Genomic DNA, 17,338 nt, shown 5'->3' with positions numbered 1-17,338 from the left:
CACTTTCATAGACGAGGGCGCCTTCTCACCCAAAACCAACATGAGGGGGCTCCCAATACACATACACCAGGTTCATTTTAATTTGACACCCTACATTCATTTGATTCATTGGTTCAGGTTCCAAAATTGTCACTCTGATACCATTTTTTAACACCCCCATACACCAAGGTGCCTTACCAAGGACCACCCCAGTATATAAAGGTGCTACCATCTCGGTTGCCCGAGGTAAGTAGATCAAATAAACAATAACAGAACATTTATTCATTAACTTTATGCTTTACATCATAAACCAACGTAAGAAAGATACAACATATACAACTGGGAGAACTACTAGACCTGAGTGACAGCGATATCTATTCCAGTAGCGTGATGACTCAATTCCCTTCTATGTCTCGCAAGTATCAAGACTAGCCGTACCTGCTAAACCAATTGCTCACCATCCCCGCATGGATCACCACAGTTTTGAAAACAATTAAACGGGGTCAGTTCACTGTATAATAAAGATAAGCAAGTACAATAAGGACAATGACAACAATTCCACCACCATTCTCCATTTCCCATCATGTCTCAATACTGACTACACACTTAAATGTGTAGTCCTGCCAGATTACTGTTGCGACAGGTAATCCGCACCGCCAGTGGGGGACCGCAGCCTTGCCTACCTAAGCCCCGCTTATCGCAACGAGCAACAACCCATGTTCCTTAATGTGCATATCCCCTCTTGTGGCGGGTTCCACAAGAGGCGAATTAAGGGCGTGAAGCCACTCCCGCCAGTGACTCTACTCAGCTGAGGGCGCACCTCGCAATCATAGTCAATCCACCACAACTCCAATACTCCAGAATCCAATCAACAACAATACTTATTATATTAATTAAATCACAACATCATATCTTAAATCAATTATGCAATCAACTGAGTAGGGAAACCCTACCTTTTCGCTATTCCATGAAAGTGCATCCAACAAATAAGCCAAGCAAGACTCCGAGATGAATCCTACAATTAGCAACCACATCCTATTACTATTCTATTCGAGACCTACTGAAAGTTGACGACGAAACACAAACTCACCTTGAGACGTGGACCGATGCCGGCAACGGCGACAACTTGACTCGATGACTTCATGCATGAACCATCTCCATTCTAAGGTTAGTGTCAAGGTCATGTGATAGTGTAGGGTGATGGGGAATAATGGGGGAGAGATAGATTTAGGTTAGAAAGAGAAAAGAACCATCAAAAATGAAATGAGGTTTACGATCTCGCGTTTTATAATAACGCGTTAACAGACGTGATACTCGGTCGACTATAGACATACTCGACCGAGTAAGCCCTACTCAGTCGAGTATTCACACTACTCGGCCGAGTGACCCTAACTCGGTCGAACAGCAAGTAACGTTGGTCTCCTAACCTCTCCCATATCCATTGCTACAGGTCTCCTTTGGTCAAACGGTCAGTCAACGGCTCCTTAAACAGGGCGGGTATTACAGTATTTCAGTTTCAAAAAAACTGAAATTTGTATTTTCAAAGTTGGCACAAAGATAGACAAATTGAATTTCAAACATTGCCGTCAAGTCAAAAACTGTATATTCGTCTCGAAACCATGACGAAATTGAAAATTCGTCTTGCCTCAAAGTCTTAAAAATTGAAATTACGGTTTATTAACTTAAAAATTAGATATTTTCGAATTTTTTTTTAAAAAAAAGTCCCATAATATTAAAATTATTTTTAAAGTAATTTATAAAAATGTGGAAAAAAAAAATATCATTAAAGTGGTAAAAAAATGGAACAAGAGGTACAAAAATGATGGAATTTTTTTTTTTAACTTATTTTCTTGTCAATGATTTAATTGTTGTTTTATTTCGGGTTATCTTTCGGGTAGGGTAAACTTTCGGGTCAGCTTTCGGATTAATTTCGGGTTATTATTCGGGCCGGGTTGGGTCGGGTCGGGTCAGTACATGAATCGGGTTATATTGGGTCAAGGGTTATCTCAAGTCGGGCCAGGTTTGGTTTCGAGTCAACCATAATCGGGTTACATCGAGTTATGGGTCATCATCGGGTCGGGTCAGGTCGATTTTGGGTCACAATATTTCCGGGTCCTATCGGGTCGGGTTGATCGGGTTCAGGTTGGGTCACTAGGATCGGGTCAGACTTGCCAGCTCTAGGCCCATAACTAATGAGTAGAGCTGCCAAGTTTGACCCGGCCCAAACCCGAAAATATTACAACCCGAAACCGACCCGTCCCGACCCGCCCGTTGACGACCCCGTAACCTAACATGACCCTACGATCAGTGACCCGACCCTAACCCAGATCCAACCGAATATTGACCCGACCCGATACTGACCCGATTAAATTAATGACCAAACAATTATTAAGCTTAATATTGATCAAAATGAAAGTGATTTTGTGTTTAGATCGATACATTTGACTTAACAATGAAGTAATTGAGCCAAATAATGAATAAAAACTAAATTTAATGGTCACAAATTCAAGTAAGGTGATAAAGTAACCAACCCGATAATGACCCGGTGTAACACCCGTGAATTTCCCATTTTGACATTTAAAATTTATTAAACTGTTTAATCACTTTATTATATATTTTGAATTATTCAATTTAATTAATTTTATGTCAAACACGATTTTTATAAACGTATTATATAAAATCTCATTTTTATAAAAATACGTATTATTAAATTATAATCTTGAGGCATAATTTATATAAGAATAAATGTATACATATTTTGGTCGGACAATAATAATAGTGACAGTAATAATACTAGTTTCCGTCTTAAGTTAATATAGACTCGAGACATTATTCCGTCTAGCTATATAGTCACATTTCACTTTGTATCCGCTTTAACTCGGACCAACCAAAAATCGACAACAAACTGACCTACCTCTCTTACACTCTTTTAAATATTATTATTATTATTATTATTATTATTATTATTATTATTATTATTATTATTATTATTATTATTATTATTATTATTATTATTATTATTATTATTATTATTATTATTATTATTATTATTATTATTATTATTATTATTATTATTATTATTATTATTATTATTATTATTATTATTATTATTATTATTATTATTATTATTATTATTATTATTATTATTATTATTATTATTATTATTATTATTATTATTATTACACTACATCCCGTCCCTACCCAGTACCCCCCTTCATTTCCCTTCCTTCTTTGGAACAATCTGCAAATACAACAAAAAAAAATCAAACAGAACCTTCAAAACTCCATTTCCGTCGACATTCGACCTCAGATCCCGGCCCATTTCTCGACCAAATTCCGTAATTTTGTACCACTCTCTTCCCCTTTCCTTCCTCCTTCTTTCAAGGTAAGAAAGTCTCCTTTTGTAGTGGTTTCGTCTTTCGCCGTCTTATAAAAGTGTTGTCTTTTAGCTTCTTCATTCCGTTTTCTTGCCCTTTATGAAGGATTAGGATTCGAAGACCCGGAGTGAGGCTCGTGTCTTGTGGACCATTTATTCGAAGAATGAGGAGCGTTTAAGGTAACGGTGATAGATTACTCGACAAAATGTCGAAATTCCATCTTATATGTCGATTTATGTGCTCTTGTTGATAAAGTTTGATCCTTTATATTTTCCTCATTTGTCTGATAATTTTCGTCTCAAAATAATGTTTAAACTAGATTTTTTTTTATGCGCTCTTCATTTAGACTAGTTTGGAGATGTTTGTGTTTTTCGAGTGCTGAAATTGAGTGGTCTTAGGACAGTATTGTGCGAAGAAATTGGGACTATCCGGAGTCCGCTAAGCGTGTACTTTAGGACATTTTCGGAACTGTTAAAATGTGTTGAGCAGGCTGATTTAGGACTGTTTTAGTTGGGACAGTTTCACTGTGTATTCCGGGGCCGTTTTTAATCGGAAAGTGGATTGTTCTTAAGTCACTCTGTGCAGGTCGTTCGTGGTTGTTCGTGGTCTATTTTGGGCCTACATTTGTACTGTTTTTGGGAGCTAGATTGTGGTGAGTTCAGGGCGGGTTGAAGTCTTCTCCTTTTAATGGGTCGTAAAGCAAAGTGTTTACTTTGTATTTCTCTATTCTTTACTAATACCCAATCTGTCTGGGAGTGCTTGGAGGACTTGGAAAACATAGGTTCCTGATCTCACCCCCTTTATTTAAAAATCTCATCAAAATAAGGCAATTAAAAGATTAATTGATATCAAAGGAAAATATTCTTAAATAAAAGCTGCTGCAACATAACAACGAGTTCTTATCTTTTACTTTTATGTTTCCTCAACCATCTTTTATTGAAAACACAAGTTGAGAACACATTTATCACTCCATCTATTTTATACATCTTTGACTCCTTTTCTTTGCATTTGAAAACACATTTATCTATATCACTCCATTTCATTTTTCTCAAACCAACATCCAAAATGAATTGTTGAGATGAACTCAACCAAATTTGTTACAAGTTGAAGAATGAAAGAGACGTTACAAAAATCAGCTTGTTTTGGCTTGTTCTGGCCTGCTTTGTGGTCTGGTTTGGCGTGTTGTGTGGTCAGTTTTTGAGTCGATCACGGCCTATTTTGGTATTTGGTTTTGGCCTGCTTTGGGGACTGTTTTGATGGCCTGTTACAACTTGTATTTCGGCCTGTTTTGACCGTCTCAAAAATGGTTGTGGAAACCGTGAAAAGGGGGATGCACTGGGACCGTTTTGGACTCAACTTTGAGGTTGATTTTGTTGTTGGTTTGAGTCAATTGGATAGCTCATGTCATGTGTACATATACAGGAGTGGATTGGGTCGATTGTATTTATGAAATTCCGTCCAATTCATGCTTAAAATTTCGTCTTAAGACAGTCACAAATGAGCTTCTTTAACAGTGAAAATGGGTTTTGTCGGGCTGTTTTGACGGGTTTCTTTATGCTAAGTTGAACCAACTTTCTTGCTTATGTCTCAAGTATATTTACATGTTTGGATTAGGTCTTTTGTACGAGTGAAATCCGTCTTTGTTTGACCTAGAAAATCGTGTTAAGACGGCTGGACAGGGGGAAATTGATGGGTTTGTTCTACTGTGTGTATCGTATTGCTTCTGTTTGGCCAGCACTTTTTCTGTCGTGCACTAGTCTGTATAGGGGCAGGCCTTGCTGGCCGTAGCTGAGCCATGTCGGGTGTGCGGCCAGGCCGGGGCCGGGTTGGGCTGGTCATGGCTAGGCCGTAGCCTAGGTTGATTTAATTTTTATCCATGAAATATTTATGTTCGGGTTTATTTGATTTGAATTCCGTCACATGTTTTATGTATCTTAAATTCATTATTTGCCATTTATTTATATAATTCTCACAAGAATCATAAATGTGAAACTTATTATTTATTCATGTCATAATTATATGAAATGTCTTCATTTATCTATAATATGAGCTTTAATTAATTTATTCTCATTTATTTAGCGTATTTCAAATACAAGTAGTTAATTCCACATGATTAATTGAAAAGAGTCGTATTCTTGTAGAAATGCCATAATACTATCATATATGCTTGATTTACATTTACGCCCTACTTGTGCTGTTCTGGCAAGTACGGGTTTGGCCCACTTGTGCTATTCTGGCAAGTGTGGTTTTGGCCACTTGTGCTGTGCTGGCAAGTGAGTCTTATCTTAGACTTTCTGCCACTTTCGTGCTGTTCTGGCGATTGGGGTACTCGGTCTCCATTAGTAGTCGAGTCTTGGGTGCGTGTTGTGCGGGTGCACGTCGAATCGGGATGTACACCCGAGAATCTGCAGATTTAGACTAGGACCGTATCATTATCGTAGTCCTACCCAGGGAAATTATGGTCTGAGAGTAGTAAATGTTTGCATTTTGGATGGTCACATTGGTCATATCTCCTTGAATTACGTACTCATGGATAAGTGGTCTTCATATTACTCCATGTACATTTCTTCTCTATTATTTAGCATTGCTTATGTCTTGCCTACTAGCCTATCTCATTCCTTTTCTTATACTTGTATTCTTAAATATGTAAGATCATATGTTTAGCTATAATTCCATTTATTCATATCTTATCTTAATTTGATTATCTGTTTATGTGCTTTGTTATGATCGTCTTGACATTTTGTGGCTGGGAGAACCGTGAGTTACTCCCCACTGACTGTGGCTTTCATGTTTACACGAATGACAGGTTTGTGAAGTTGCATTTGTGGGGTTTAGACGTGTGAGCTAACAAGCACCTTGGACTAGTAGTCGTTTTATTAGGATTGCTTAGACTCGCCTTTTATTGTATTGTCATTCGAGGGATATATTTTCCCTCATCTTTGACTATCACGTTTTTATAAACTTAACTTTATTTCCGCATTCTTTATTTGGGTTTTAGATTTTAATGAACCCACGCTTTAAACATTAAAAGTTTCAAAAATTTCCTATTTTCCGCTTGAATTTATAAGTTATATTTTCCGCGTTATAGCGGGGGTTCACACCCGGCCCACACCCGACCCGTTACATCATTTGACCCGAAATGAGCTCATCCGCTAAAGACTTGAACCATAACAGAACTGACCCGAAAGGGTTGGCTGACCCGAAATAACCCGAACCCAATATGACCCTATCCGACTTGTAACACCCTTAATTACTAAAGAGCCTTACCAAGGCCTACCTTAACAAATGAGAGTATTACCATCTCGGTTACCTGAGGTAGATTATATCAAAGTTACCATAATGAAACATTTAATAAAGATAATTAAAGTCTAGTCGATTACATACTTTAAAACTTAAATGAAAGTACATCTCCAAACTAAAACAAATGTGATGCGTGTATTTTATATAAGGTTTTTACCCTATATTTACACGCATTTCTATGTTATTTATGTGGCATGTAGCTACAAATGTCCCCCGAATAGTCTACTTTGGTTTGTCTTGTATTAATTGCAGGAATGAGCCGGAAGGAGCATAATCGAGCCTAAACTTGCCCCGTTTGCTTGCATTTTGGAAAAAGAAGAATCGGAGCCCGGATATAGTTGTCTAAGGATGCGTGAAGTGATTTTGGAAGATGCCTTGAGTGCACCTACGCTGATATGGTGCTATTGTTCTCGATCGACGAAATTGGTTGCCTAAATCGGTCGATCGAGTACCCTTGGATGCTAAAAGATCTCGATCGAGTCCTTTCTTTACTCGATCGAAATGGGCGCTTGTTGAGTTCCTCGATCGAGTACTTGTGTTACTCGATCGAGTGGTTTGTTGCCTATTGTCCTCGATCGAGGAGATTATTTCTACTCGATCGAGAGGTATCAATTTTTACGCAATCTTTTAATTAGATTTCGGATATATCTAGGAATAAATAAGAGGGAATGACGGCACTTCCTCTTCTCTTGATCGCTGCTTCTCTCTCTCATCTCCTCTCTTAGAACTTTACTCTTAAAACCTAAAAACTATTCATTGCTTGGATCTCTCTCTTGTATCGGTATTTTCGAATCTTGAATTTAATTATTTGTTATTGCAATTCTTATTCTTGTTCTTTTTAGTTTCTCTTTATTAATCTTTCCCTTGATTTGTTTAGCAGTCTATCATCATGTCGCATTTGTTTGTCTTGTTTGTTATCATTAATTTCTTCATAGTCATGCATAGCTAAATCTTCTATGCTAGGACATAGGGGAGCCATGATAATTAACGAAATTATGAATAGGTGATTAGGGCTTGATGCAAATTAGGTTTGTGTTGTTAATCATTGCATTTAATAGCGATTAGTTGCTTGAGTCGACGCATTTAACTAATTGAATCAGTACACCTTGACCTAGATCGAGAGATTGGAAGAGGTAAGACTTGTAATGAACATTAGGGCATTCTAATGAGGATGAAAGCTAAGTTAGTAATGTCTTAAGGCGAATAGCGGACCGAGAGGACCTTTTCACTACCCTGCAGACCGAATTTGTGTTGACCTATGAACCTAGTTTAGACTCCTAGAAAACCATGGTGAACCGACTGTCCTAGCTGTTTCTCTCCATTTAATCTTGTTATAATTTTTCTTTAATTCTCTTTGCTCTTTCTCTTCCCTTTACATCTCCGTAGTTTAGAATAAACAATCAAACCCCCAAGAAACAGTTACTCAGATGGACTTAGTTTAGCATACATTTTCCCATCTTCCTGTGGATTCAATACCCGACTGCCTCTACTACATATTATAGAGACCGGTTGGTTTTATTTTTGATAGAGTTGTGATGGCCGTGTCAAAATGTATGTACGTCTAAGGACTCAGTGGAAGCTAAATGATCGTAGTCTCATCGATGTCCCATCCAAACTCGCAAGAAAGCTCAAACATCAACACCTGCTAGACTCACTGCTCCCCATTTGCTGGAAATATCAAATGGTTCACCACAGTTTTAAAAACATTGGAGGGTCAGTACGATTATACAATCAATCACAAACAATACAAAGAACATGAAATGCACAAGAACACTCAACACTGCTCCGCCATCTCCGAACTCCATATCAACCAATGGCTCTCATAGCAACGAGTAGTCGGGTTCCCATCGGATCAGGTAACTCACCCCTGCCTATGTCAGGATGCATTACTGAACATCAAATCCCCGCTCATCGTAACGAGCGAACCCAGCTCATTAATGTGCACATCCCCCTTGCAACGGAAGTCACAAGGGGTGAAACATGGGGGTGAAACCATCTCCCGACATGGCTCCACGATATCAATCTCAACTTCTCCAACATCCAATAATCAAATTAACACAAGGATATACGATCAAACAATCACAACCTCAACCAAATGCAATTACTAATATAATTATATTGTGTAGGGAAACCCTACCTTATTTGCAAATCCGAAACGCAATGATAGATGATCTGGAACTGCTCCTCTACGAAATCCTCACCTATATAGCGAAATACATACGATTACAACCCAGAATCTATGATTACACACAAATCCCCAAAATAACCCAAATTAGGGTTAAAATAACATAAACTAAATAAGGATCAGAGATTAAGACTTACTACGCGATCGACACAAGGTAATACGAAATCCAAAGACCAAAAAAATGTCAAATCCTTGCTTAGGTGATGATTAGAGTGATTAAGGAGAGTCTTTAGAAATGTATTATGGTTAATGACATTTTAGAAAACTTAAGAAATGATTTATAACCTCCCTTAATCTAATACCCCGTATTTTTGATGGTATTTATAATTACGAGTTGGGCATTTTAATGATTAGTTATAACATTTATAATTGATAAATCGAAATAAGACGAGAAATATAATAAAATAATAATGGATGACTCGGGATTAGATGTTGGGCCATTGACTTGGGCCGCGTGCGTAATATACGCGTGGATTTTAATAAGTAGTAATAATAGTAATAGCATTAATAATACTAATCATACTAATAATATTAATAATAATAATAGTAATTGTATTTAATAATAATATTTTCCTAATTAGAAAATACATGTCCTTTACCTAGCCTATAAATACAAGTTAATGGTCTTTAACCTAGTTGAAGAGTCTATCACACCCGAAATACTCGAGAGGGGGGGGGGGGGTGAATTGAGTATTTAAAAATTATGCCTACTTTTTATTTTATATCAAGGTAATTAATTACTTAAAGTTTATTGATTAAACTTTAACTAATTAACTAATTGATTATGAACGAATGAAATGACTGAAACGAAAGATGCAAAGACACACGATATTTGAAGTGGTTCAGCTTCACACGTCGAAGCCTACGTCCACTATTCTCGATTAATAATTTTAGTACCTTACTCCGGATTACAAAATTATCAACCCAACTCGTATAGTTAACTCTAACTATAACTCGATTTGAATATCACTAGATATTCGATTTGACTATCTTAAGTTACTAAGAAAGCACTTGATTGTTCTTCTAAGTGTTCACACAATTGAACGAGTAAGAAACAATATGAAGTACTATTATCTTATGACGTAATCTTAAGGAAAGATAAGCAATTTGAAGAGCACGACTTTTCGTAAATATTTTCTAAAACAAAACAATAAGACAATTAAGAATTAAACTCAAATATGTTTTGCAAAGTTTCTTGTATTTCGAAAAGCTTAGATAAATGAAGAATGATCAATTGTATTTATAGTAGAAGTGGGTACTAGGGTTTGCACGAAACCCTAGAATGCCGTAGAATAGGCGGCAAGGGTATAAGAGATAAATTTTTATCTCTTCCCTAAATTTAATCCAAGATAATTTAGTTTTAAGTAAATAAGATAAAAGTAAATCTTATTTAACAAGTAAAACTATATCTTTAAGATGTTAGGATAAGTAAACAAATCAAATCATATATTATAAAGATAGGAAAGTATCTTATATAAATATAAGCTAGATTTGATTAGATAGTTTACTTAATCTCAACAACCTCACACGCCCCAATGGTTTGCGACTCACGGTGAAACCCTAGGCCCGTGTCCATCTTGGATAAAACCTATCTCCTTGAATTAGGGTTAGATTAGATAGACTAGCAAACCCTAGGTAGCATGACGACCCATAAGTCGTTTTACTAACCAATAGGAATATGCAAGTCACCAATTATAATAACCCATAATTCAACTCTACTATATACAAAAGATTTCGAAATAAGTTTAAGAGAATTTTACTCTTTGAAAAATGATTTTAAAACTATTAAAATCGTGCCTTTAAAATGCTACCTAAAGTTATAGTAGAAACAACTATAACTTTAAGTTTGGTTAGTAAAGTTATAGGTGAAATAGCTATAACTTTACTTTCCCAATACTCTTATCTTAAGATACGTCATTAGATGAAGACCTATACTAACTAAACTTCCTGGAGATGTTCAGTAAAGGATCTTCTCTTTATCTTGACCAAGAGCTCTTCATCTTGAGCTTTGTTAGAGACTTGATCTAGCCTTTTACTTGAATGATCATCATACTTGAAACTTGTTACAGTTGCTTATGATGCTTTAAGAACTTTCAATGTTATAGCTCAAGCTGCTATAACATGACTTGAATGATGCTTCACAAATCTTCAATGTTATAGCTAAGAGAGCTATAACATTACTTGCTAAACTTGTAATCTTAAGTTAATCTAATAAAGACTTGAACAAACAATTACGAGCAAGAGTATATAAAATAAGACATACACTTGTCATTATCAAAACTTAATCATATATCTATATGGTCCAACAAATTCCCCCTTTTTGATGATGACAAGTCTCTTAAGATTTGTGACTAAGTGTAAGTTCCCCCTCAACAAAATACTATAAAAAATCATAGACAGTTGAACGCAAGAACAATCACTTATATACAAAGTATAGCTTCTAAGGACCTTAAGAGATTAAAGATTCCGACAAGGAGCAAGCTTAGGCAAATACTTAAGTCACGAAGATTTCTTCCCCCTCTTGACATCATCGAAAAGACGAGAAAAGACATAAAACAACTAGAATAATATTAGTCGAGACACAATGTAAGCATGCAACGAGATATTAGAAAACGAGAAAGTAATCTACATTAACATGCCAAAATAGAAAGTAAGCATACTACAAACCAAATTAGTCTAATTGCCAACTGGGCCGAATAAGAACAAGAGTTTTAAGCCAAATGGGCCGAATGGGAAGTAAGCCAAAATGGGCCGAATTAGACAATTATTCAAAATATAAAGTCTAACAAAAGAAAAGGCAAGGAAAAGAAGAGGACGGGTTTAAGGAATGTCACGTTTCACGACATTTGGGTTGACATAACCGGGACGGGTCCTAAACTCAAGAGAGTCGAGACGATCGAAGCATGAACGGACGTGATTAGCTTGAGCCGTGAGACACCGCTCAAAATTAAGCACCTTCATTGACAAGGCTTGAGTAGCCTCGTACACAACCCGCATATCCTCATGCATAGCCTTCCCTTCCTTCCACAAGGCTCCACCTTGACTAGCCAAATTAGCTAACGAGCTAGAATGACGAACACACTCTTTTGCCGCCCTAGCCGCATCCTTAGCCATAGTATCCACTCGTGTTTCAAGCCCATGTAAATAAGACAAGACTTCACCATGATCCGAACCCTTCGAACCCGAAGCCTCACCCTTGTCTTTTCCCAAACCCGAGACCAATTCCACAACCATCTTATTTTGTGCATCCAATTTCTCACAAATACTAGCCATAAACACTTCCAATTTTTGTTCAATAACCGAGACCACATCAGACGATTTCTCCACCACATTCCCTTTTGACAAAAACACCAAGTCGGGTCCAATAGCACCGACTTTCATCAATTTAAGATGAGTGTCACTCATCTCATCTTTCACCCTTACACCATAACTGGAAATCCCAATCACCCCTTTTTGTTCCAAAAGTCGAGAGACCCACATGCCATAAGGCAAATCCAAAGTTGTATAGAATTTTTCCTCAGTGACACAAACACTAGTTTGAATGATTTTATGAAACACAAGACGAGGAAGACTAACTTTGGTTCCCTCGAGCCACCTAGACAACAACAACATCTCATAGCTAGACAACTTATCACGACCACCCCGTCGCGGAACAACCGTGTTCCAAATGAAATTAAGAAAGAATTTCAATTTTGGGGTAAACGATCCCGCAAGCATGTTACTCGACCCCGTAGCATCAACATCAAACGACTTCTTAATTTTAAGCTTCTCTTCCTCCGTCACATCTCCCCATTCCGCACTCGGATTTATTTCGATCCCATCATCAGGGACCGAAAACAGAGTACAAAAGTCGGCAAGGGAGATTTTGACTTCAGATTATCATTACCACCGCATGCAACACATTATTTTTGACAGAGACGGAAGAATAAAATTGGATTACCTCTATAGGATAAACCGGACCAACAAAGGAACAAACTTTCTTCCATTCTTGAAAATTCAAGAAATCCTTAAAGAATTGCAAGGCTTCGATTTTTCCATACCACTTTTCGGAATAGAGACGACCACCATGAATACCGTATCTCACAACATTGTTGACACGGGTTCTTTCATCCGCGGTGAGTCGAAGAGTATCAAGCCCCTTTGATGTTGCATTCGGCATATATTCCCGAAACATTGTCCTTTGAGGACCTTCTTGAGTAGCTACAACCTCAGTTTCTTCCACCGAGTCTTCGAACCCCACGTCCTTCTTTTTCCCTTTATTCAACTTCCGTCTTTTCCCTTCTAAGTTAGGATCAACCCGGTTATGATCGGGGTTAGTTGGTTTTTGGTTTGAAGAAGGTGAGGGAGTCTTGATAGGGACATAGGTTTTAGTGCATGAAGGTTTGGATGACCCGGTCCGAGTTGTGGACCGAGTTGAGGGCGAGTGAAAACGGGTTGAGGGAGGAGTCATGATGGTGAAAGGATTTTTGGAGGTTAAGAGTGTAGAAAAGTCTAAAAAGTGATCTTTGGGTTTTGTGTTTGTGATGGTGATGGTGACGATAGGAGGGAGTATTTATGGGAGTTGGAATCTCATTATGGTAATAGAGATTTAGGGGAAGTAGGATAGTGGAGGTGGCGTGTGGAGATGAGTTAGGTAAATTTCCCTTTTTTTTTTTTTTTTTTTTGTTAATAAAGGATTTACCAAAAGATAGACAAGTGGTTAGGGTAAAAGATATGGTAAGATATATAAGGATAAAGTAAGATATGGTGAGAGATAATTTTATGGAAATTTCGGTTTTGGCAAGAGAAACGAGTAGTTGGTTACGACTCTTGGCTCATAATAAACTTAAAATATATATGACTAGAAAACGGAATATTCTCAGAATATAATATAAAGTTGACATATATAAAAGTGCAACTAAAAATACGGACACAGTCATACAATCTCGTCAAATCTAGTCAGTCATATAGAGAATAAAATTTTGTGACAAGTTTAGTTGCCACCAATTAAACCAATTTCCAATCGTAAAATCTCAAAACGTTCTCTAGCCAATGCTTTGGTAAAAATGTCAGCCCATTGTTTTTCTGTGCTACAAAATTCCATTCTTATGTTGCCCTTATCTACATGATCCCGTAGAAAATGGTGTCTAATGTCTATATGCTTAGTACGTGAATGTGCGGGGTTTTTAGAGATAATTATAGCACTTGTGTTGTCACCTGAGAATAGGTATACACCCAACATTAACACCATAATCACATAGTTGTTGCTTAAGCCATAAAAGTTGAGAACATACCAGTCCAAAGAAGCAATGTATTCGGCTTCAGTGGTAGATAATGCAACGGAATTTTGCTTCTTGGATCCCCACGTGATGATACATGGTCCAACAAATGTGGCTATGCCGGAAGTACTTTTTTCGTCAAGTGAACATCCTGCATAATCTGCATCGAATACCCTATGAGATCGAAATTACACTCAAGAGGATACCACAGATATAATTTAGATGTACCGATCAAATACTTCAAGATTCTCTTAACTGCCATCATGTGCGATTCTTTAGGGCACGATTGAAATCGAGCACAAACGCATACACTAAACATAATATCCGGACGACTAGCAGTTAAATAAAGAAGTGAGCCAATCATACCTCGATAAGTCGTTTCATCGACAGACTTACCATTCTCATCTAAGGTCAACTTCTTCTCAGTACCCATAGGAGTTGGCTTAGAATTAGAATTTTCCATACCGAATTTCTTGATTAGCTCCTTGATGTATTTTTGTTGGTGTATCATAATCCCTTCAGGAGTTTGTTGGATTTGGAGTCCAAGGAAGAACTTGAGTTCTCCCATCATGCTCATCTCGAATTCCGAGGTCATTAAATCTGAAAAATACTTGCATAGACGATTATTAGTTGAACCAAAAATAATATCATCAACGTAAATTTGAACGACTAATAAATCGGAAACCTCGGTCTTCAGGAATAGGGTTTTGTCGATGATCCTCTTTTAAAACCACTTTCTAGAAGATATTTTGACAATCTGTCGTACCACGATCTCGGAGCTTGTTTCAAACCATACAAAGCTTTATCCAATTTGAAAACGTGGTTTTGAAACTTGCTATCGAGAAATCCTGGTGGTTGTTCAACAAAAACCTCCTCATTCAAATAACCGTTAAGAAAAGCTGTTTTAACGTCCATTTGAAAAAGTTTTATTCCTTTATGAGCAGCAAATGCTATTAATAATCTAATAGCCTCAAGTCTGGCTACAGGAGCGAAGGTCTCATCGTAGTCAATTCCTTCTTGTTGATTATACCCTTGTACAACCAATCTAGCTTTGTTTCGAACAATCACTCCTGTATCGTCCAACTTGTTTCTAAACACCCATCTCGTACCGATGACCGTTCGATCTTTAGGTCTTGGAACCAAATGCCACACTTTGTTTCATTCGAACTGTTGAAGCTCTTCTTGCATTGCCAGGATCCAATCTGGTTCGGCAAGTGCTTCTTTGATATTTGTTGGCTCAATGGTTGACAAAAATGAGTAGAAAGAGCAGAAATTGTTAAGTCTTCTCCGAGTTCGAACGCCTTCATTCAAACTTCCTAGGATGGTTTCCATTGGATGGGAATCCTTATATTTCCATTTCTTAGAAATATGAGGCACATCTTCATCTGAACTTGTCTCGCCTTCTTCGAATGATTGGGGTCCAAGCCTTGTTCCCCCCGAGTCCAAGTCCGGGGTTATAATTAATCGATTATAACTTTGGACTTAGTTCGTTGATTTGAAGTTGAAGTTATATCTTCATCAGTTATAACTTTATCCTCCAATTGCTTGGATTGAGAAGAGGTTGTAGTATCATCAACTAAACTCTCAGTACTCTTTCCTTTATCATTCGAAGGGGTTCCTTGTTCATCATTTGTGCCCTCAATTTCTTTATCTTCCTCATCCATTACGGAAGTTCATCCCTGGATAGCCGGAAATCGAGGTTCGTTCAAATCTTCTTCCTCATCCTGTTCACTTTGTCAAACATGTTATTCTCATCAAAAACAACATGAACACTTTCTTCGATGCATAAGGTTCTTTTATTAAAAACCTTATATGCTTTACTATGATTAGAATAACCGACAAATACCGCCGTCACTTACGGGATCAAATTTGCTTAATCTATTTTTACCATTATTATGGACAAAACATTTACTCCCGAAGCAACGTAGATGTGATATGTTAGGTTTACGTCCCCTAAGAAGCTCATAAGGAGTCTTCTTGAGAATAGGTCTAATCAAAGCTCGATTATGAACATAGCATGCAGTACTAATAGCTTCAGCCCAAAAGTTTCGAGGTAGGCCACTACATAATAACATCGTGCGTGCCATATCCTCCAATGTTCTATTCATACGTTCCACAACACCGTTTTGCTGTGGGGTTCGTGGTGCTGAGAAGTTATGCCCAACACCATTTTCCCTACAATATTGTATGAAGGCTTGATTATCAAATTCGGTGCCATGATCCGTACGAATGGAAATTAATTTTGATTTATACTTATTTTGGGCAAGTTTCATTAGAACTGCAAACTCCTCGAAAGTCTCATCTTTTGAGTTTAGAAAGATTGGCCAAACAAATCTGGAATAATCATCAACTAGAACGAAGACATACCTGGATCCACCTCTACTTCTTACCTTCATTGGACCACAAAGATCCATGTGTACGAGTTCTAGTGGTTCCTTGGTACTTACTATTCTCTTAGGTTTGAACGATGATCTAACGTGCTTGCAACGGGCACAAGAATCACATAGAGTTTCTTGATCGAATTTGATTGATGGAAGTCCTTCAACCAGATCCCATTTCTTTAGCTTATTCAATGTTGTTGAGTTTATGTGAGCAAATCTTTTGTGCCAAAGGCACGGATCATCTGTCGTTACTTTCATGCATGTGAATGAATTAGTAGGAATGTTATTTAGGTCAATCATATAGACATTCCTTCTACGGTGTCCTTCAAGCACAACACTACTCGTTCCTTCAATTATTATTCGACAGGAATCGAATGGAAAACAACTTTATTTCCTTTGTCGCATAATTGAGAGATCGAGTAAGTTGTGTTTGAGACCACTAACAAGATAAACATCACTAATTGCATGAGAAGATGATATTCCAACTTTACCTACACCGATGATCTTACCCTTCTTGTTATCACCAAATGTGACCTTACCTCCATCAAAGGGTTCAAGTGAAAGAAATAAGTTTATATCTCCGGTCATGTGCCTCGAGCATCCCATTGTCAAGGTACCATAGATTATTTTCTTTCACCACAACCTGCAAAATGATTAGATACGGTTTTTAGGTACCCAAGCTAAGTTGGGTCCTTGGACGTTAGTCACTCTAAAAACTAGGTCTTTTCTAACCCAAACTCTTTTTATGATTTTACGTTTTGGAGGTGAATTGGTTTGTTTATGAACCGTCTTGGGTTGAGTTATGGGTTCCTTATGTCGTGGTCTTTCAGGTTGTTTGGGGGAGCTCGGTTTGAAGGG

This window comes from Silene latifolia, chromosome Y (genome assembly GCF_048544455.1).
Source record: "Silene latifolia isolate original U9 population chromosome Y, ASM4854445v1, whole genome shotgun sequence".
Lineage (NCBI taxonomy): Eukaryota > Viridiplantae > Streptophyta > Magnoliopsida > Caryophyllales > Caryophyllaceae > Silene > Silene latifolia.
Note: the sequence above shows the minus strand (reverse complement) of the source record.